General features: G+C 42.3%; 1 pseudogene across 1 annotated transcript; it reads left to right on the top strand.

The window, feature by feature from the left end:
* Positions 1 to 2,014: 2,014 nt before the first annotated feature.
* LOC144483252 (Ig heavy chain C region-like) lies at positions 2,015 to 18,661 on the top strand (annotated as a pseudogene). The gene is made up of 7 exons (XR_013495984.1): positions 2,015 to 2,125; positions 2,250 to 2,558; positions 3,760 to 3,828; positions 14,872 to 15,171; positions 16,145 to 16,456; positions 17,377 to 17,685; positions 18,188 to 18,661. The product of XR_013495984.1 is annotated as an Ig heavy chain C region-like (transcript).
* Positions 18,662 to 23,240: the final 4,579 nt, after the last annotated feature.

Here is a 23,240-nt window from a genome sequence, read left to right as displayed (position 1 = left end):
TAGAACCCTCTCTGATCCCCCAATGAGGGAAATCTGCCATCGCTACCTGGACTCACAAGAATGTGACTCCAGACGGACACAAAATGGCTGACTCTTCAGAAGTGGCATAGAAAACCATTCAGTTCAAGGGCATTTGGGACAGGCATAATGTGCTCGTCGTTCCACCAACTCAAACATCTCATGGAACGAGATAGGGAAAGAATACACAAACATACATGTTCATGTATTACAACATGTATCGTCTCCCTGAGTCATCTCTCAGTCTGCCTGTAATTCTTTCGATCCATCCATGACAATATCCTGATGTGCTGGAAAAATCATCATTGTTGCTAACAGGGTGCCAGAGAAGCTGCATAAATTGTCTTTCTTGAGAGATGGGTAAAATCCATATAGACTTACAACTTAAAACATTAAATTGCCTCCAGTACTGTTGCTGGGTAGATTTCTTTATAAATAGGGCTCATTGACAATGTGAAGGGTTTGAAGTTGGCTTGCAGCCAAGCGGTCAGTACTGAGGAAGCAGATCTACTGCACAAACACCCCCAGATGCTTCCTGTCAATAACTTTGAGCATTTGACAGAAGGCTGGATTGCTGCCAAATACTGTGTGGGACAGATTAGCGTGAACCTGAATGGACAAAATGGGATTCAGCCATTTGAACAGTAAATGTTTCATTCCCACAAGAAAGACACATTTTAAATAGTAATCATTCTAATCAAATATTTTCATTCAATGTCCTGTTCATTATGTGAGTAAATAGCATCGCAAAACAGTAAAGTGACCAGATGTTTTTTCATTTGTATAACTTCCAAGTAAATGTCATTCCAATAATTAAAGTCTGTTTATTAACCACTTCATGAAATGCGAGAGAGATGTTGATGGTCCCAATTCCCCAGTCAATTGAGATCAGAGCAATGGCAAAAATGCATCGAAATAATATTAAAAGAACATCATCAAACTGACATGAACAACAGGGATTCCTGGAATATTCTGAAAGTTTTGCACCCTATTTAAACAGCAGCGTCTCTTGTACCTGATTTACACCGTGTTCTATTGTACAGTATAATCTGATTTCCATTATTGAAGAGTTCCAATCATAGCTGCCAATGAGCGGAGAAATGATCAGGTCATAACCTGATTCAATGGAAGATAAAACATTTATTCTTGTGATATTGTGCAATGTGCAGCAAAGACCTGATATCTTGTGTTCCCAATACCAGAGAATGTTCGACAGCCGGTGGCCAATAGAGTGAGCTGCAATGATTTGGATGCTGAAGGAGAACTTTAATGATCTCCGTGTCCGTTCATTCATTAACTTCTCTGTCAAAAGTCGATGTTAAATTTATGTTTCTCTGTCAACTCACTTTTTAATTATCAGGAGGGCGGGATTCTCAGTATTTTCAAAGGGCTGTCTTCGAGATTGGGGCAGTTTGACAAATATAAGGAGAAACATTGTATTGTGTGAGAGTTTCTTCTCATCTCCAAACCCAAAATGTCCAGTGACAGCCATCCACACTGTAAATGCAATCACTTTGTTCATACTCCGCATTTAGTTACAGAAATCGACAACAATTCTTCTGATAAATGATGCTTTATTTTTGTAATGTGACAGAGACCCGGAATTGTTGCAACACAGACTGACGGTCTCCTTATTTTCCCAAAATGTTATTTCATCATTTTTAGATTTGTGTTCTTCTTGGGGGCGTGGTAATAAAAACACCATATTTACAATGGAATTAGTTTTTTAAATAAAGAAATGATGAACTGCAATATCACCATCAGCAATAATGGAGACAATACATTGAACATATTCAGCCAAACAAATATCCCGACGCTGATAAAATGTCCATTTTAATATTAATCTATTGTAAATCTGGGAGTCCATTCTGTTGGGGTGTGGAAGGTGGGACCTGGATCCAGTCGCCGCCTCCAGCAGGGAATCAACAGGCGGCGCCTGGAAAGCCGCCCCCTTCTGCCGGGTATTTAAATGCCGCTCACTGGGACCGGAATCCAACACTCCGGGAGCTGGTTTGTTCACTGAGTTCCTGACACAACCATTTCCCCCAAATCACCAGAAAGATGAGGTCGGCGATTTCTCTCAGTTTGTTGTTGAGTATCTTATCCGGTGAGTAGTATTTTTTATTGTCCAATTCCTCATTGTCACTGTATCAAAATGTTAGTCTGTCTCTGGAATGTTCCAGAGTCAGCAATCATGTCACCAAAATTAATCCTTTGATCTATTTTTACAGGTGTCCAGTCGGAGGTTGTGTTGACTCAGCCAGAGGCAGAGACCGGGCGTCCCGGAGGCTCCCTGATACTGACCTGTAAAACCAGCGGCTTCGATCTTGGCAGCTATAGCATGAGCTGGGTCCGACAGGTTCCAGGACAGGGGCTGGAGTGGTTGCTTTACTACTACTCTTCATCAAACAACAACTACGCCCCAGCAATTAAGGATCGATTTACTGCGTCCAAAGACACTTCACGCAACATCTTCTCTTTGGAAATGACGAGGCTGAAGACCGAAGACACCGCCATCTATTACTGTGCAAGAGACCACAGCGAGAGGAACCAGGGTTGGACCCGGACAAGAACAGCTCGAGAGGGAATTCAGCAACTTCCATCATAACCTGAAGGTCAGTGCTTGTTTTAAATGTAGTATTAACGACAGTGACCAGAACCAAAACACAAAACGCTTCTGACAAACCTAACTTAGTGAAAATTAAACATTAAACCAAGAAAACACACAGACATAATGGACTGAGGATTTTCACTCTGTTTATACTTACTCTTAACAGTTTCAGCAATTACACACCTGGATATAACGCTCGTTTTACTATTTCTGATACTTGGAGGAGGTGTTTCTAGATTGTGTTTTGTAAACTGCTGCATAAATTGTAAATTACATCGAAATAATGGTTTATTTGAAGTACATATTGAGCGGCAGTACTGAACAGAGAGTGAGTGCAGTTTTTGTGCGAGTGTCTGTCACTGTGATACAGCAGTGGGTCACAGTGCTGAGTACAGCGAAATCCTCATACAAAAACCTCATGGAAAGAGATTGTTCAAATTGGTAATCAGTACCACAGCAGGAGTTTCAAAGTAAACGAGGCTTCAGTGAAATAATGTGTGGAAGTAATATTAGTTTGTGAAAAGGTATAAAAATCTTCCCGTAAAATCTATATTTACCGATATGCTAAATCTACACAGAGAGTTTAAAAGCATTCCGATCCCCTTTATAAATACAATGACCAGGACAAGCTGAAATATCTCACTCATTCGCTCGTGGATGAGGCAGAATCAGATTTTTGAGACAGCAGTGAAATTAAACAGTTAGCAGTCGGGCACAGTATTTGTCATGCTGTGTCTCACTGTGATAACTGGGGTGGCACAGCAGTTACTGTCAATACAAAAACCCCTCAGCACTAATTGACCGAGACTGGGGCAGTGCTCTGTTTTCCAATCCAGCATTATTTACAGTGCTGTATTATTTATGTCCCAGCACTACACAAATAGCGAGAATTAATATGGAAAATTTATGATAACTATTTAATTATCAGTTGGTGTTTTCAATAACTTGATCATGTGATCCTCTATGAAATATAAAACATTCAGGTTATTTATGTAGAGCGAACGGTATCCACCAGTACAATAATAATTTCATGAAAATGCAGTGATTTGCTTTCCCTCTGGCTTGTGAATTTTTAAAATACTGATGGATTTCTGTCTATTTTGTGCAGAGATGGTTATTGTATGACCCAGCCGAGAGAACGTGACACTGTGACGCCATGGGCTATTGGGGACAAGGGACCATGGTGACGGTGACTGCAGGTAAGAACCATGCATTTATTTAGTCAGTGTTTTATTTGAGTTTTTGTTTTATACTTTTTCTCGATTTTATTAATTCATTCGTTCAATGTAATGTGGTTTGGTGGATTCTGTGCTGAAAATCTTTACAATGTTTCATGTGATCCTGCTTAAAATGGGGGTTATAGAATTCTACTGTTAATTGACAAAAGGTGATACTGAGTGATTCAGTCTCTTGTTGTGATTTGGTGTTTATCTGCTGAGGACATTGTGTGGCTGGGTTACTTTAAATGCCTTCCTTTTGTTAAGCAGTTCGGCGTTTCTTCAATGTTTAATCTCGGTGACATCTAGTGGCTGCGAGTTGCACCATCCACTGCACAAGTGTTTGAAATCTAACCCAATATTAACAAAATGTGTTAAAGTTTCTACTTTAATGTTGCGAACATGTTCCGCTTAATCATAATCTGGTTTTGTTATCTCATTGTTGTGCTTATTTTAATTATTAGTTGCTTTGGTGATGGTCAGATTGGCTGGATTTTAAATTGAGATTTTCTGCCAATGTGAAATTTGTTTCTGTTGCAACTGTTTGTAGAATTGAGCTGCTTCTGCATGAGCCGGGGTTCAGTCCCTCAGTGCTGCGTGTTTCTGGTGAGGAGGTTGTCTGTCTGGGTGACTTTGAATCAGTAAAATTTGTGAAATGGTTCGGAGATTCTGCATTGTTTACACTCGGTGACACTGAGCTGTTACACACTTTGTGATTGAATACAAACAGTCTGCGGGTTTTAAACTACTTGACGCGTGCCTGCAGACAGAAATCAGGCAGGCTTTATTGTATTTGTATTTTTTTAAATCGTAGCTGATAATTGCAGGTTAAACCAAACCACGGTTTATGCCACTCGTCCAAAACATAGTTTGCCACTGCATTCATAATTTGGGATACATGCCATGTTTAACCTCGGTGGCATCTGACGGCTGCAGCTTTTACCCACCTAATATTTTAATATGTTTGAAATCTGTTTGAAATATGACCCAATATGAATAGAATGTGGTAAAATTTCAATATTAATTTGTTGGACATATTCCACCTCCTCGCAATGCTATTGCTCTTATTCCAAATTTCTGTTTAGTTCAATCATTCATATACTTGGTGACGAGCTGGTTTGCCGGATTGAATATTGAGATTTCCTTGCAATCATATTTTTGATTTTGTTGAATGGATAATTGAGTTGCGTCCCCGTGAAACGGATTCATTCCCTCATTGATGTGTTTTGGTGTGTTTCTGTTGAGGAGGTTCTGTTGTTGGGTCACTAAGAATGTTTAAAATGTGTGAAATGTTTTGGTGTTTCTGCATTGTTTAAACTCGGTGGCACTGAGCGGTTACACGTTTTCTGGTTAAATGCAAATAATCTATGAGTTTGAAAATCCTTGTAGGGAGAAAATAAGCAGGTTGTGAAAGAAATAAAATAAAGGTATTACAGCATTTTTATAAATTTTAACTAACTCTTAGAAATTAAAATAAATCATGTCTTACAACGCTCAATCGGACACTAAGTAGTTGCTGCAAAAACAAACTTCTCATTAACAAGTTTGATAGTAAAATTAATATAAATCAAACTGTTATTAATCGGTAACATAACTACATATTCACAAAAGATTATTTTCTATTAATATCATTTCGCATTAATCGGCTTTAATAGTTCTGCTGTGCTTTGCATACAATTAACATGACCAAAAAGGTTTCTCGGCTGGAAATATTTTGTGATAATTCCAGAAACAATTTCAATGATAACATGCTGTTTCCACAGCAGCGCTCAGTTCAACAAGATACTTTGCATTAATTGTTATATCCCCGATGAAGTTCGCATTCACTTAAATATGAGTTTTGGAGAATAATTGGCAATAAAACGCTATTTGGAAATTTTTGTGCCCGATTATTACATTGTTTCTGTGCAGGCGCAGCATTCCTTCCAAGTAATTTGTAGTTGGATGCAGAGGTAATTAATCACTAATCTCATCTCAAAATTTGTGAAATGGTTTGGTGTTTCTCAATTGTTTCTGTATTGTTTCAACTCGGTGATCCTGAGCGGTTACACTTTTTCTTGCTAAATGAAAAAAACAAACTGCGTTTAAACATCCTTGTCAGGATAAAACAAACTGGTATCGGAAAAAATAAAATAAATATATATTTGAGCATTTTATTCATGTTAACTGATGCTTGCAGATTAAAGTAAATCATGAATTACAATTCTTACTGCGTCACTGTATCTCTGTTAGGGACATTACACTACACTGGATCTGTTATATCTGATGTGCACATTTTCAGAAAAAAAAATATTTTTTGCCTAGTTTTCGAGATTTGAGATAGACAGGGAGAAATAGTTAAAAGTCGAAGGGAATTTTGAAATGAATATCAGTTTAATTTAAAAGAAGTTATTGATTTTTGTTGTTGTAGTTTGAAAATTGATCAATTAGAATCCCACAGTTTGAATAAATGTGACAGAGTGAACACAGTTTTCTGACAGGTGGAATTCGCTAACACTAAACAATTGTTCATATAATGGTGTTTGAATTGTCGTAAGGTGTCAACAGAAACTGGCTAGAGATTTACAATTTAATACTTGAAATTCAAATAATTAATTTTTTATAATATTATAATATTTTTATATTAGTAATATTTGCTCTGCATTTAATAATAACATCCTGTCTCCCATTACTGCTGAACATAGAATAGAATTATTGGATGAATAAATGACAGAATAGAAGAATTGATTCTATTTGAGCATTATGTTTAATTAGTATTAAATATTATACTGAAGAAAAAGTCTCGACTTATTTTGTGCATCATGTTTCAGTGTTGCAGAGGATTTGAATCAATTGTCCTCATTGTGTTTTTCATTGTTTAATTCAGAACTTCTTAATTTAAACAATATGTTCAGTAATTAAATTATATGGATGGTCCAAATTATTAAACCTAGGAAGCAGCTTCATTTACCTCAAACTGCCAGGCCGTTACAGTATATACAAATTCAGAAACATGCATTCTTAACACGTTTGCAGGTTATAATAAGGCATTTGGAGTAAAAGTGGAAATGAAAAAACATGACAATGTTATTCGATTGAAGCAAATGAATTACAGATGTCTGAATCTTTCCATTCAGTAATTTGAAGTTTATTGTTTAAGATTTAATTGGAACCTAATTACTTCACAATGTTCGAGGCAGGGAAAGTTTTGAATGATTGAAAATTGATTTTATTAGGGAGTACAAATCAGCTAACAGGAAAAGTAACCGGCAATTAACAAAACAAAATATAATATTGGTGCTAATTAATTCAAAACAAAATACCTTGAATAATGCACGGGCGTGCAAAGTATCATCCGTTTCAGAGAATGTTTAATTGTATCGAAAATGAATTCAGAAACAAAACCTTTCTTTTATCAGCTATGCTTAGCTCGATAAGGTGTTTTACCTCGAATATTTTGTTGATTACATTTAATTAAGAAATTAGATCGAATCAGGTAATGATTTTCAACGTAAATGTTTCTTGGTTTATTTAATCCTTACTGTGTCACTGTATCTCTGTCGGGGACATTGAACTGTCCTGAATCTGTTATTTTTGATTCCTAATTTTCAGCGAAATTACATTTTTACATAGTTTTCGAGAAGTGAGACAGACAGAGAGACTTAATTTAAAATCGACAGGAGTTTTGAAATGAATATCAGTTTTATTTAAAAGAGGTTATTGATTTTCTGTTGCAAATTGATCATTGATCAATTAGAATCAAACAGTTTGAATTAAATTGACAGATTGATCATACCTACCTGCTGGGAAATCGATTGTTGCACCGTTTGTGTCTGTTCTGTTTCTGCGCGCGTGGTCACTGTGTTGGGACCAGGAATCTGCCTGACTGGTTGTAAAACATCTGGTTCCTTCTGCTGTATTTCAGGGAGTGAAATTTGATTTATTTCTTCAATAAACTTGTATCTGTGAGAAATGTGACAGTTTGACTTGATGTTTGGCTCGGCGTCTCAGAAATGAGATCCCTAAAGCATATTGTGACCATCAGAGAGAGCAGAAACGTCAGATTGTAGAGGGAGATTTGGATGATTTTTAACCAGTGATGTACCGGCCTTGGGAATGTTCGATGAGCAAATGCAAAGTGAGATTTACTATTTTGTGCTCCGTAGTAAAGCAGTCCATGACCTGTTTGGTATGACAGTTGAAGGGTCAAATTCATTTGCATCTTATTTTTAATCTTCTAAACCCATTTTAGAGTCATTTGCTCGGCCAGAAGTTTTAATCATCAATAATTGTTCCTTGAGAAAGTGTTGATATAAAGCATCCTTGAATAACTGCAATCCATATGCTGCAGGCATCCGCCGTGCTGTTAGGTGGAAGTTCCAGGATTTTGACCCAGAAGGAACTGAGGTATTGTTTCAAGTCAGGATGGTGTGTGTCTTGGAGGGGAGCTTGCAGGTGGTAGTCTTCATATGTGGCTGCTGCCCTTATCCTGTTAGGATATAAAGGCAACGGGTTTGGACAGTGTTTACTATGGAGCCTTGGTGAGTTGCTGCAGTGCATCTTGTATATAACACACACTGCTGTCACTGCTTGTTAGTGATGGAGAGAGCGAATAGGGTGAATGAGGGGGCGGATAATCTTGTGGGTGGCTTTGCCCTGGATTGTGTCATATTTCTTGAGTTTTTACAGGTTTCCCTCATTGAGTAGGGTGAATTATTCAATTGCGACTGATTGCGAAAGATTTAAATGTTTTTCCAACCCTTAGCCCGCGCTCCGTATTGTGCTCACTTGTCACTTCCACTTACTGTGTGAATGGGTGAGTATGTGTGGAGTGAGTGTGCTTTTCCAGACTGAATCAGCCAAATAGAGACTTATACACATCACACACTCTCACACACATAAATACTCTCATATTCTCTCACACATGCACACACACACACATACATACTCACACTTACTTTCTCTCTCATACGGTCTCTCTTACACACCCATACACATTCTCTCTCTCACGTTACACATACACTCTCTCAATACAAATACATACATCGTCTCGCTCTCTCCATCAATCTCTCACATCCCCATCCACAAAAGCGCTCACATCCCCACACACCCACCCATTTTCTCTTATACACAGACACACACTCTCACATCAGCACAGTCTCACACTCTCGCGCACGCACTCTCACATGGACTCTCTCCCACTCTCTGTCACACACGCTCAAGCTGTCTCACATTTCTCCACACGCTCTCTCACAATTCCTCTCGCACACGCATCTCTTTCTCTCTCACACACACACACACGCACATATTTCTATTTCTCTTGCGCACACTATCTCACACCTCTACATTCTTGCTCTCACACACTGGCTCTCTCACAATCACTCTCTCACAAACATAGAACATGCACACACTCTAACACACACTCTTACACACAGACACAGTCTCTCCCATAAGCACAGTCTCGCGCACACATTCGCTCTCTCACACACACATGCACTATGCCTCTCACATTCCCTCTTCCGTACACTCTCACTTCGTCTCACACACATTCCGATGCCCTCTCTCACTCATACGAACACTTGCACATGTATTCTCTCACACAGGCACATATTTCTCTCTATTTCACACGCTCACTCCCTTACACATTGTCCTCTTTTTAGGTCAAACCAAACCAAGTAAACAAACTCAGATTAAATCAGGACAAAGTAAAAGGGGCAGCTCCCCAAAAAGGAGGGGGAACAGCCCGAACAGAAATCAAAGTACAAAGGAAACTTAAAAACATCAAATTAAAATGTGATTATTAGGGCCAATAATGCACCCCAACCCCTGCGGTGCCCAGCGGGCGCGGAAAGCGTCAACCTCGCCCGTGGACACCGCATGCTCCCTCTCCAGGGACACCTGGCCGCGACCGTAGCCGCGGTAGAGGGGAAGACAGTCAGGATGGACGGCCCCCTCGATCGCCCGCAGCCTGGACCGGTAAATGGCGCGTTTCGCCAGGCCCAGGAGCAGGTTCACGAGGAGGTCGCCATCCCGACCCTCCCCCTTACACATTGTCTCACATGCACAATCTTGCTCTCAAACCCTGTCTCTCACAAACACCCTCTCTTTCACACGCACACAATCTCTCACACAGTCTCTCCTTCTCTTACACTCGAACACACATGTATATACAATGTATCGCTCTTTAAACACTCCACCTATCACAGACACATGTTCTCTCAACAGTCATTTCACTCACACACACTCACGCATCCATTCTGTCTAAGTTTCACACTTTTTCTCGCTCACACACACTCTCCCCGCCCCTCCACACACACACACACACACACACACACATACACTCAAACACCCCACATTGCTTCTATCTCCCACACACATTGTACACATCTTTCGCACTCACACGCCATCCCATGCACAGTTTCACACACTGATGAACATATTATTTTGCTTTCCAATAGGCACTCCCTCTCACACACACTGTCTTTCACATGAACACAACACTCTCCCACACACACACCCTCCCTCAAGCACACACACTCTCTTTCACAGACATCGTGTATCTCAAATAGATACACTCCTTTTCACATCAACATACACATACTCACACACAGAAGTACTCTTTCACACAGACTCCCCACACACACTCTCCCCGCCCCTCCACACACATACATTTTCAAGAAGAGACACACTGTCACACACAAAGAATAACTCTTCAAACACACATTCTGTCTCACACACACACATTATCTCACACATCCTTTCTCTCACGCACACTCTCTCCTCTTGCACGCACAGCCCACTGTCTCACACACGTGCAAACGCATTCTATCATACACAGGCATCCTCACACACACATTCTCTCTCTCTCTCTCTCTCTACCTCTCTCTCCCTCTATCTCTCTCTCTCCCTATCGCTCTCTCTCTCTCACACACACACACACACACAGACACACACACACACACACACACTCTCTCTCTCTCTCTCACACACACTTTCGATCTCACATACGTCAGAGTGTCTGTCCTTGACACCATAGAGTAGAATCATAGGATGCTACAGTGCAGAAGGAGGCCATTCAGCCCATCGAGTCTGCACCAATAGCAATCCCACCAAAGCCCTATCCCCATAACCACATGTATCTACCCTAACTAGTCCCCCTGACACAAAGGGGCAATTTAGCACGGCCAATCCACCGAACCCACACATCTTTGGACTGTGGGAGGAAACAGGCGCACCCGAAGGAAACCCAAACAGACACGGGGGGAACTTGCAAACTCCACACAGACAGTGACCCAAGTCGGGAATCCAACTCTGAGGCAGCAGCGCTAATCACTGTGCCACCGCCACCGCACCCCCCCCCCCACCCCGATACGCCCCCCACCCCGGTAGCATTTGAATGAGGGTGGGATCAAGGGGCCCGAGTAAAACTAGTCAATAAGAATCGGCGGGAAATTCTTCTCTGTTTGGAGTCATACTTAGCACAAAGCAACATGGTATTGGTGGTTGGAGGTCAAACATCTAAGTTCAGATTTCACTGCAGGATTTCGGCAGGGGATTGTTTCGGGACCAACAATCTTCTACTGCTTCAACAGTGACATTCCCTCCAACATGAGGTCAGAAGTAGGAATTTCCATGTGTTACACCGGACACAAAAACCCAAAAAATAAGAAGGGAATTGGCTGAGACCAAGGCCGCCTGGCTCCCAATACTGGTTGATTCCTGTGCGACCCATCCTAGTTTTGCTGTCAGCTTCCCTACAGCTCCCTCAGTCTGACTATTTGTTCACTGGTACGTGTTTCTTGAAGAAAGACACCGACATTAAAGCAGCTGCCCGGTGATTTACACATCCCTGTTACTGAAAGCTGATCAATGTGGAGAATCGGGAAAAGATCGATGGAGAGGAAGAGGTGGAGGTGGCCCACTGACTCTCTCACCCTCACCCACACTTCCTCACTCACCCTCAATCTCTCATCCTCACTCAAAGAACTTGACTCACTCACCCTCACTTACCCACCTTCCCTCGCTGACACACTCTCACTCATTCATCCCCACTCACAAATCCCAACTCACTCATCCCAACTCACTCATCCCAACTCACTCACCCTTGCTCACTCATCCACCCTCACACACTCAATTTCACGCACTCAACCTCACACACTCAACTTCACACACTCAATTTCACGCACTCAACCTCAGAAACTCACTGATCCTCATTCACCCTGAGTCACTCACCCTCACACCCTCACTCACTCAAAATCACTCACACACATTCGCTCTCTCACTCTCACCCATCCTCACTCACTCACCCTCATTCACTCACATTCACACCCTCATTCACTCACCAGCACTCACTCACTCACTCGCCCTCACACACCCTCATTCACTCACTGTCACTCAGTCACCCACACTCACACGCTATCACTCACTCAACCTCACTCACTAACCCTCAGTCACTCACTCAGAGCCTCAGTCACTCACCAACACTCATAGTCACCTTCGTTCACTCATCCCACTAACCCGCCCTCACTCACCCAGTCTCACTCACTCTCACTCACTCAGTCCACTTACCCACCTTCACTCATCCAGTCTCAATCACTCTCACTCACCGCACTTACCCTCCCTCACTCATCCAGTCTCAATCACTCTCACTCACCCTCACTCACTCACCCTCTCCCCACTTACCCACCCTCACTCACCCAGACGCACCCCCACACACTCAAGCTCAATTACCCTCTCTCTCTCACATACGCCACCTGACCCATTCAAACTCACTGAGACTCACGCACCTACATTCACTCACACACCCTCACATATTCACCATCACTCACGTTCACCCACCCTAACTCACAGATCCTCAATCACTCATCCTCAGTCAAACACCTTTACTCACTCACCTGCACTCATCCACCCATCCGCATTCATTCTCCCTCACACACTCTCACACACCACCCTCAATAACACACCCTGACTCACTCACTCTCTCACCCTCACTTACTAAGTCACATTCACTCCTCACCCTCATTCACTCGCTCTCACTCACCCACCTTCACTAACCTTCACGCATCCTCACTCACTCACCCTCATTCATTCTCTCTTACTGACACTCACTCACCCACCTTCACTCACACATTAAGCCACCTTCACTCACCCACCCTCTCTCACACACCATCATTTACTCACGCTCTCTCACCCTCACCCACACTCACTCACTCACCCTCAATCACTCATCCTCACTGAAAGAACTTCACTCACTCACCCTCACTTACCCACCTTCCGTCACTCACACACCATCACTCATCCACTCTCACTCCTTCAATCACACACCCTCACGCACTCACATTCTCTCACTCACACTCGCTAAACCTGTGTGTGGAGGTCTGCAACGAGAGAGAAGAAAGATCTCAAGCGGCAGTTTGGTGTTCAAATGTGGGAGCTGCCCTGCGAATGTGGAGAGCTGGGGGGAATCCCTGGGGGCTCAGGGCCAAGGACAATGGCAAAGAGCCGGGGAGAACAGGAGGCGTGCTAAAGGGCAGAGAGCCGGGGGGGAAGGGCAGAGAGCCTGGGGAATGGGCCCACAGCCGGGCAACAGGGCTGAGAGCCGGGAAAGGGCAGAGAGTCAGGAGAAAGCGCAGAGAGCCAGAAGAAAGGGCAGAGAGCTAATAGAAAGGGCAGGGAGCCAGGTGAAAGGGCAGAGAACCAGGGAAAGAGGAGAGAGCCAGGATAAAGGGCAGGGAGGCCGGGGAAAGGACAGAGAGCCGAGGAAAAGGACAAGAGAGCCCAGAGGAAAGGGCAGAGAGTCAAGGGGAAAGGCAGAGAGTCAGGGGGAAAGGGCAGAGAGCCAGGGGAAAGGGGAAAGTGGATAGGGAGCAGGGACACCGGGCAAAGAGCCGGGGAAAAGGGTAGGGAGCTGAGGGAAAGGGCAGGGAGCCGGGGAAGAGGGGACAGAGCTGGAGGGAAGTGTAGAGAGCCAGGTGGAAGTGCGGAGAGCCGGGTGAAAGGCGAAAGGAGCCACAGGGAATAGCAGAGAGCCAGGGGAAAGCGCAGAGAGTCGGGAAAATGGGCAGAGAGTGGGTGATCGACGGGCGGAGTGAGGATGTGCAAAATAGAGCTAGCACCACAACCAGATCATCTGTAATCTCAGCGAATAATGGGGGAGACGTCAGGGCCCGAATGGCCAACTCTTGCTATTAATGTATGACCCTTCAATTAGTCAATGTTGCAATTATTTGAATTTGTAATCACATTGAGAGTTTCCTGGTCATTCAGTAAGTATTCATTCCGAAGGTAGTTTTGAAGCAAAGTCACTAATCTTCATTTTGTGGAGTGAGAGGCAGTGAGTTGGAGAGAGGAAGGGGCATCAGTTAGTTTGAACACAGGCAATAGCCAAAACTACAATGTGGATATGCCGACGCTAGGTTGGGGTGGGCACAGTAAGGAGTCTCACAACACCAGGTTGAACTCCAACAGGCTTATTTGGAATCGTGAGCTTTTGGAGCTCTTTCATCAGGCGAGTGGCTGATATGAATGAAGAGACAACTTCTTCATCACAAAGTCCTGTTGTTTGAAAAATAGGTAGTGCCTGAAGTAATGGAGAAACTCTTTACTCTTCTCTGTTAATCCAATGAATGGTATGTCATTACAATGACATCAAAATGTTTTTGTCTTTCCAACCTGATAGAGGTCGAGACATTGATGTGAGTTTCTACAAAGATGGCGATTCTCAAATGATAGGAGTAACAGAAGCTGAAAGGTGTATGTAGGTCTTAATCGGGAAATATTAAGTTAAGTTCATAATTCTAGACAAATCGTGATGTAGAAACATAGCAAATAGAAGCAGGAGTAGGCCATTCGGCCCTTTGACCCTGCTCTACCATTCACTTTGATCACGGCTCGTCAATGTCCTGACCCCACCGACTACCCATATCCATTGATCCCTTTAGCCGCAAGAGCTATACCTAATATAGAAACTTACTTGTATAAATATGTTTGATTAATTAATAAACGCAGGTAAGAATCTAACTTGTTGAATCGACTATTCTTTCCCAGCGACACCGTCTCCGCCCACTCTCTACAGCCTCGTCTCTTCCTGTCAGCAACACAACTCCGCTGGCTCCATCACCTACGGCTGTTTGGCGATGGACTACTCTCCAGATGTCTCCAAACTGACCTGGAAGAAAAATGGGCAGCTGATCGCCACTGGATTTAAGACTTATCCATCAGTGAGAAACGCGAAGGGAACCTACACCTTGAGCAGCCAGTTAACCATCACCCAGTCAGAGGGAGAGTGCAGCAAAATCAAGTGTGAGGTTCGACACAGCAGCTCGGTCAAGAGCATTGGAATGCAATGTAAGTGTTGTGGAACTTGGGCAAGACAGGAACGCTCTGATTGAACTGTATAAGGCTTTAGTTATAACTGATATGTAGCACTCTGAAAAATTGAATTATGCAAAATCCAGGTAAGTGCCTCCTGACTGAAAAGTTGCTCAGAACCAAAGAACAACAGAAATGTTACTGTACAGAATGAGGCCATTTGGCCCATCATGTCTGTGCTGGCCAAAAGGGAGAACAAATAAACGAGCCTGACAAAGTAAGCCTATTTTCCAGCCCTTGCTCCGTAGCATTGCAGCTTAAAGCACTTGAGATGCAGACCCAGATGCCTTTTAAATGACCATGCTCCCTGGTAATTGAGCCCTCCACTTGGGGAATGAATTATTTTTGCCTACGTCCCTTATTTTTGTTGTGAACCACAATTATGTCACGCCTCAGCCTCCTCTTTTCCTAAGGAGAACAAACCCTGCCGATCCAATCTCGCCTCATGGCGGGAATTTTCAGTCCCTGGCAACATTCTTGTAAACCTCATCTCTCTCCAGAGTCATTACGTTATTCCTGCAACGTGGTGACCAGAACTGTACAGCAAACTCCAAACGTGGCCTAACTAGCGTTTTATACAGCTCCATCATTGTATCACTGTTTTTGCATTCAATATCTCACATAATAGAGGAACTAATCTGATATGCTTTCTTGATCAACTTTTCCAGCTGCCCTACCATCTACAAGGACCTGTGGACGTGCACTCTAAGGTCTTGCATTTCCTCAATCCCTCTTAACATTCCAGTTTATTGCCTTGCTTTGTTTTCCCTCCCCAAATGCATTGTGTGGCGCTTTTGACGGTTGAATTCCATTCGCCATTTCCCTGCCAATTCAACCAAACCATGGATATGATTCTGAAATCGGCAGCTGTGGTGCTCAAATAAAAGAACTAATTTTAATTGATGTCAATTGAATCTTCAAGTAACGTCTGAACATTTGTTTGTTGAAGGCCCACGCGTTCTCCCCCCAACCGTTATCCTCACCGTGAGTTCCAGTGAAGAAATCACCAGCAGAAAATTTGCAACCATCGTCTGTTCAATCATGGATTTCCAGCCAAAGTCAATGACGGTGGAGTGGCTGAAGAATGGACAACCCATGGATTCAGGAATTATCACCTCTCCCGCCTGTGAAGTGAACGGGAACTTCTCGGCCAGCAGTCGGCTGACAGTCTCCGCTCAGGAATGGTTCAGCAAAGTAGTCTATACCTGCCAGGTCACTCATCAAGGATTCACCCAGAGTCAGAACATCAGCGGATCTCTGGGTAAGAGACTCAAACCGACGATAAAATATACCATTCCGATGTTAATCGGAATTAGGGGTCTATTAAAGTTAGTACAAAGATAGAACAACTTCTAATTTGCTGTCATGTCGTTTGCTGCATTAGGACAGTGCCCCATTCAGAATTTCATCACAACAGCAATTTTTGTTATTCCTTCCTGAGATGTGCATTTATTTCCCATCCCTCAGGGCACTTAAGTGTCAACCACATTGCTGTGGATCTGGAGTCACATGCATGCCAGGCCAGATAAAGACAGCAGATTTACTTTTCTAAAGGGCATTCGTGAACCAGGTGGGTTTTTACAACAATGGCTTCATGATGATCATTTGACTTTTAATGATAGATTTTTACTAAATTCAAATTTCACCATTTGCAGTGGTGAGATTCGAATCTGTATCCCCAGAGTCGTGCCCTGGGTTACAAGACCATTGGTAACACCACCATGCCACTGTCTCCCCTTGAAGTAGTGTTCCCTTCAATTTTGAAGTAACATAGTAAGCGAGGTGGTCTTGATGTCAGGTTTTTCCTGAGACAGCTGGTAAGATTTGGAGAGACAGTCGGTGTCGGACTGTTTCACAGGTCGCAGCATAGGGGTAAAATATTGGGAAGTGCATCCACCCTACTTATAAACTAACTGCCAGTACTTGGTTCCTGAGTTCAGGAATGGTATATTTGTTGGGGAATACTGCAATGTTGATTCATGAGAATGATACCGCTGCTAAACTACTTGAACAAAAAGAGAATAATTTCACTTGGCAGGCTGGTTTTCCATCCTCCAGAGAGGTTGAAAGGTGATAGTTAGAGGTTGATATATCGAAGGCAACTTCGTCTCCTTCAGGCTGAAGACTGCTGTCTTGCTTCTGAAGAGGGAACTAGGGTTGATTTTCATTTGTCATTCACAGATCCTCCCCAGTGCCCTGATACCACAGTGACCATACAGCCACCACCAATAGAACAGGTCTTACTGGAGGCAACAGTGACCTTAACCTGCATCATTTCTAATGCTCCCTATGGAGTCAACGTGTCCTGGATCCGAGACAGGAAATATTTGAAATCAGAGATTGCCGAAAAGCCAGGAGCGGATCCTGACAGCGTGGTCAGCAACTTAAACATCTCGACACAAGCCTGGCTGAGTGCGGCTGTGTTTGACTGCGTGGTGAGCCATCAGGATCTGCCGACTCCTTTAAGAAAATCCATCCACAAGGAAACAGGTGAGCTGAGAGATTGAAGCAATAAATGCGTCACTATATCTATTTCCAGTGTAAGTGTACTGGTCAATATTCAGTATTCAGTGCATTAATGGTGTCCCCTGAGTGGAAACTCTACTAACTAAAAACTGGGGGTTGTAGATATTTTTACGGGGAAATTTGATGTGTTGATGAATGAAAAGTGAACTGAAGGCGATGTTATTGGGTTTAGATCGAATAACGAAGGAGGAGCCTGATGTGGAGCATAAAAACCAGAAAACCAAAAATAAAGCCGATCAGTTGGGCCTGAAAAGCCTGATTCTGTGCTGTAAAATTTCTGAAACTTCCCAGTCCAGCCCCCTGAGTTATTTGAGAAAATAATTGTGTTCACCTCTGCTCCAAACTGGAAGTCAAAAATGGAAACATTTAAAATCGAAACGAAGCACATTTTTCTGATATCTAGCCAGCAGTTTCATTGTCTCCAGAATTCTCCAGTTTATTGACATTTATTGTACATTTTCTGCAGATCCAAATCCGCGGGAACCGTTCGTCTCTGTCCTCCTGCCCTCGGCAGAAGAAGTCTCCGCTCAGAGATTCGTCTCCCTCAGCTGCTTAGTGAGACGTTTCTCCCCTCGAGAGATCTTCGTCAAGTGGACCGTCAACGACAAGCCGGTGAATCCTGGGAACTATAAGAACACCGAGGTGGTCGCGGAGAGCGGGAATAGCTCCTTCTTCATGTACAGCCTGTTATCCATTGCAGCAGAGGAGTGGTCCAGCGGCGCTTCTTACTCCTGTGTGGTGGGACATGAAGCCATCCCCTTGAAGATCATCAACAGAACAGTTGACAAATCCAGCGGTAAACCCAGTTTTGTGAACATTTCCCTTGCACTGATGGACACCGTTAATTCATGTCAATGAGAATCACTCGGTTACATTAAAAACTTCAATAAAAAGAATAAAATCTTTTTCCTCCAACGATAAATGAAATACCCAATTGCTTAATTGATTGGTTTTCAATTTTACTTCCACTATGTATCTTTGGTTTGAGTCAGGTATTTTCACGTCTCGGGCTCAAGCCTTGTTGAACCAGTGCACCCAGCTCAGATACACCCTGGGTTAGAGACAGAGTAGAGCACATTCATTACAGTATTCTGCAAAATATCTTCACCGACTTTCCTCTCACTGAGGAGAAATCTGACAATTTCAACATTTCTGACAAACAAACACAATTTAGATCTCGGTGTTCCTGCTTCTCTCATTGTCCATGCCTTTACCATTGATGTCAGCTTTAAGCTGCTGCACCACACCCACTGGGAACTGAAGTGAGGGTCACACACAAACATGGAGCAACAATCCCCCCCATCAGAGAGAGGGGAGAGTGAAATTGTGAACATACCGGATTCCTACTCACCCAACAAAGAGAGGGGAGGAGCAGTAGCTAACCCATGTACCACCACTTCCTCAATGAAAAGAGGAGGCATGTCATTATTTAATCCACTCACCTCCACCTCGTCAGTGGTTAGAACCATCAGGCACATTGCTTCACCGGGTAGAGAGAGGGAGATTATGAGCTCACTCTCCTCCCTCTTCGCAAGTAACGTGTTTGGAAGGGACCAGCTTTCTACTAGAAGAACCCAGTTGCCAACAGTGCAAATTAGCTTCTGGTTTATTTGCTGCAGAGTTTGAAGTATCATTATCTTAATCAATGTGATGCATATATACTTATGCAACATAATTTAAAAATGTTTCTGCACTCTTGTTCCTGTTAATCATGTCCTGGCATTGATTTCCCATAATGCAAATTGAAACAAATGATTGAATCCTCCCCGGTTTTTACTGTTCTGTCCCTGATGTTTCTGAGATGCATCAATGAATGATTTCATTCGTTCTCCTGATGTCACCGTGCCACTCACATAAACTACATTCATACAGCAAAACATTGAAAATATGCTCCATTATTCGTATTGTTTGGATCATTTTCAGTTAATGATTGCGGTGAAACTGGGAGCAACAGCTAAAAAATACACACACTGACAATACTCCACAAAACTGTCACAATTATAAATACACACATAAGCGCACACACACACTCACACTCACACTCACACACATACACACACACACACACATCGACACAAATGCACAACTACACACACAAATACACATACTCACACATATGCACACAAATACAGAAAGACACATATAAATATACACACACAAACGCATGCATATACCCCCACACACATACATATACAGAAATAGGGACAGGCACATTCAAATACAGACACAGAAACACACAAATACACAACAGATACACTTTCACACACCATAGGTACACTCAATACTTGCACAGATGAACACACATGCAGAGAAACAAGAATGCACACACAAATGCACTCATGGGCAAACCATGCACAAACAGAAATACACACTTACGCAAATACACCCACACAAAAATACACCCATACCCAAACACATCCGTACACAAATATACATAGGGACACACCCATTCTCTCTCTCTCTCTCTCTCTCTCACACACACACACACACACATACAGACGGACACATACACACACACACATACGAACACATAGACACGCGCTTTTGGGCAAACAGACACTAAAACAACAACATACACATACATAATCAAATATGTACAAACGCACACATGTACACATGAAACACAAGTACATACACGTACACATTCTTGAGTAGGTACAGACCCAAACACAAACACATACATGCATAGACACAATACAGACAGATACACACGCATGCAGACCCATATAAATACACAAGCACATACTTAGACTCAAATAAATACATATATTAGCACACGTTCACGCTGATAGGAATGTAGATATAAAGACACACAATGTTATACACATTCACAAACATATATGGAAATACATATAAACAAATCACCAGACTGCATATAGAAGAACAGACAGCAAAACATTTACACACAAACATGTAGACGCAAACATTAACATGCTCATAGAACAGAACACCATAGCACACATTACTGCACATCGAAACACAAATATACATCAACGCACCGTTATAAAGAATGTTATCGCGTGTATACATACACTGACATGTTAACAGGCGTGCACACAGACACATGGAGAAACAGACGCACACAGAAAGGGAAACAGTAAGTAGTCACCTGATGAAGGGGCAACGCTCCGAAAGCTCGTGCAACCAAATAAACCTGTTGGACTTTAACCTGGTGTTGTGAGACTACTTATTGTGCCGACCCCAGTCCAACGCCGGCAACTCCACAGAAAGGGAAACAAACATTATTAGAGTGACAGAAATTAACACATAGCAATAGGCATAAACATATGTGCACGCATTAATAGTGGCATTAATATATATTCATAGACTTCACACAATAATAGAGTCATATATACACAATGACAAAAGAATAAAATATGCGCACAGATGCAGACACACAACTACACAAATCAACAATCACTGGCAAATGAACGCGCACATTAACACTCATAAACACATATTAACTCAGAGCCAAAGATTAATGCAGAGCACGAGATGCTCATGCACACGCACACAAATGCAAAATCTTCTATACAAATGGTAGGCAAATGATGAAAGTACAATTTAAACGTGACTTTTTAATGGAGATATCCACAGATTTATTATCCCAATGTACAATGAACAGATAAACACGCTGAGAAACTGAATTAAGCTCACGATCTACTAAACATTTCCACCATAAAGAAGCACAGATCGGAAATTACATCCCAAGTCTTAAACAACAACATTTACAGTTTATAGATCAGTAACCATCTGTGAAAACAATCATTGATCAATGAACGTTCCTCGATATCAGTCATAATATTCTTCAATAAGGGATAGTTCCGAATTGTCAAAAAATCAACTGATTTTCAAGAAAACATCTTCAGTGCTTTCTGACATGGACTGTCCAAGGAATGTCAATAAAGATCAGGTGTGAAAATAGTTACGGAGATCGGTTACTGAGTGTCCTGAGCTTAAGAGTCGGTATACATTGAAAATTAAGTTCAAGAATAAATGAACAGTTTAAAAAGGAGAACGGGGAAAAGAAAAATAACAATAAGATTACCTGGATAAATAAAGTAATCTAATTTCATACCCTGGTCTCCGTCCCCTAGACTCCACCGACCGCATCTGGATTGAAGACAATGAGGATGATAACAGTAACATCTGGACAACGGCTTCCACATTCATTGTCCTGTTCTTCCTGAGCATTTTCTACAGCACTGCGGTCACTCTGGTGAAGGTGAGATGATTGAATGCACTCACATATCAAACTGACAGAATGGATTTGAAAAATCTCTCAATGTTCCACTGATTAAAAACTTTAACTTTAATGTCCCGCATCATAAACATCTGCTTCATTATTGTATCTTTCTTTTACAGATCAAGTGATGGGTTGAATTTTGGATGCTGCAGATTTCCCTCAGCTGATTATTATGATCTCCGTATGACACAAATACAATATCTGCCCTTGGTGACTCTATCAGTAAAATTCTCTCAGTTTATCATTCTGAATCTGTAACTGAGACAATCGTAGACGGTATTTCAGTTTTCAGAGTGAAAAGTACGAGGCATTTTTTGTTATAATGTAATTGTGGTTAACAGTTTCCCCATAGTTTAAATATCATGTATAAATAAGAAACTTTTCTCATTCCTTATCCTTATTTGTTAATTCCTCTTTCTATTAAGGTCCTGTTTTCTCTTTCTGGTGTATGTAACAGATGTACAAATATTGACGGATTCCCTGTGCATGTGTTGTGTTCTCAATGTGAAGCTCGATCGTTATGTTCACTTTTCTAACTTTAAAAAAATAATGTTGGTGTAAAATGTTCTCTGAATTTTTAAAATAAATATTGAATGAAATTTTAACCATCTCTGGCTTGGCTTTATTCCGTTCTCCAAAACACATCAACTCCGCCCCATTTTCCCTATTACACGGTGTCCCCTCTTTCCCAGACAGGGATTTTCCCCAGTCATATGTGGGATGTGGTTGAACTCAATGCCCTTTCGTGAAAGAGTCACTGCGCCACCCAGTGACCCATCCGTGTAAATACACCTTCATCTCTGCCTTTTTATGATAAAATCCAGATACAGAATGAATGAATAATGAGGAGAACCGCGGTGATTTCACGCATAAACTGGTCTGTCACTGACGAGTTTCAGGTAATTCTAAACAGCAAAAGGCTCATTCATTCGAGGCCGATGCAGGACAGTGAATCTTAGAATCTTAGAAACCCTACAGCACAGAAAGAGGCCATTCGGCCCATCGAGTCTGCACCGACCACAATCCCACCCGTATCCCTACATATTTACCCACTAATCCCACCCATATCCCTACATATTTACTCACTAACCCACTAAGTGTGTGGCAGAAGATAGTTTCCTATACACTGTCCCTTAAAAACACTATCAGTGTCGCTGCAGCGTGGGTTAACAGAGTGTATCTCTCTATACCGTACTGGAGGGTTACACTCCTCAACTGGACCATGAAGTTTAGTCCGAGAAGTATTGGCGCACAAAGATACAGCAACACTAGG

Source organism: Mustelus asterias, unplaced genomic scaffold (assembly GCF_964213995.1).
Source record: "Mustelus asterias unplaced genomic scaffold, sMusAst1.hap1.1 HAP1_SCAFFOLD_50, whole genome shotgun sequence".
NCBI classification, from domain to species: domain Eukaryota; kingdom Metazoa; phylum Chordata; class Chondrichthyes; order Carcharhiniformes; family Triakidae; genus Mustelus; species Mustelus asterias.
Note: the sequence above shows the minus strand (reverse complement) of the source record. Positions and strands in the feature narration are given on the sequence as shown.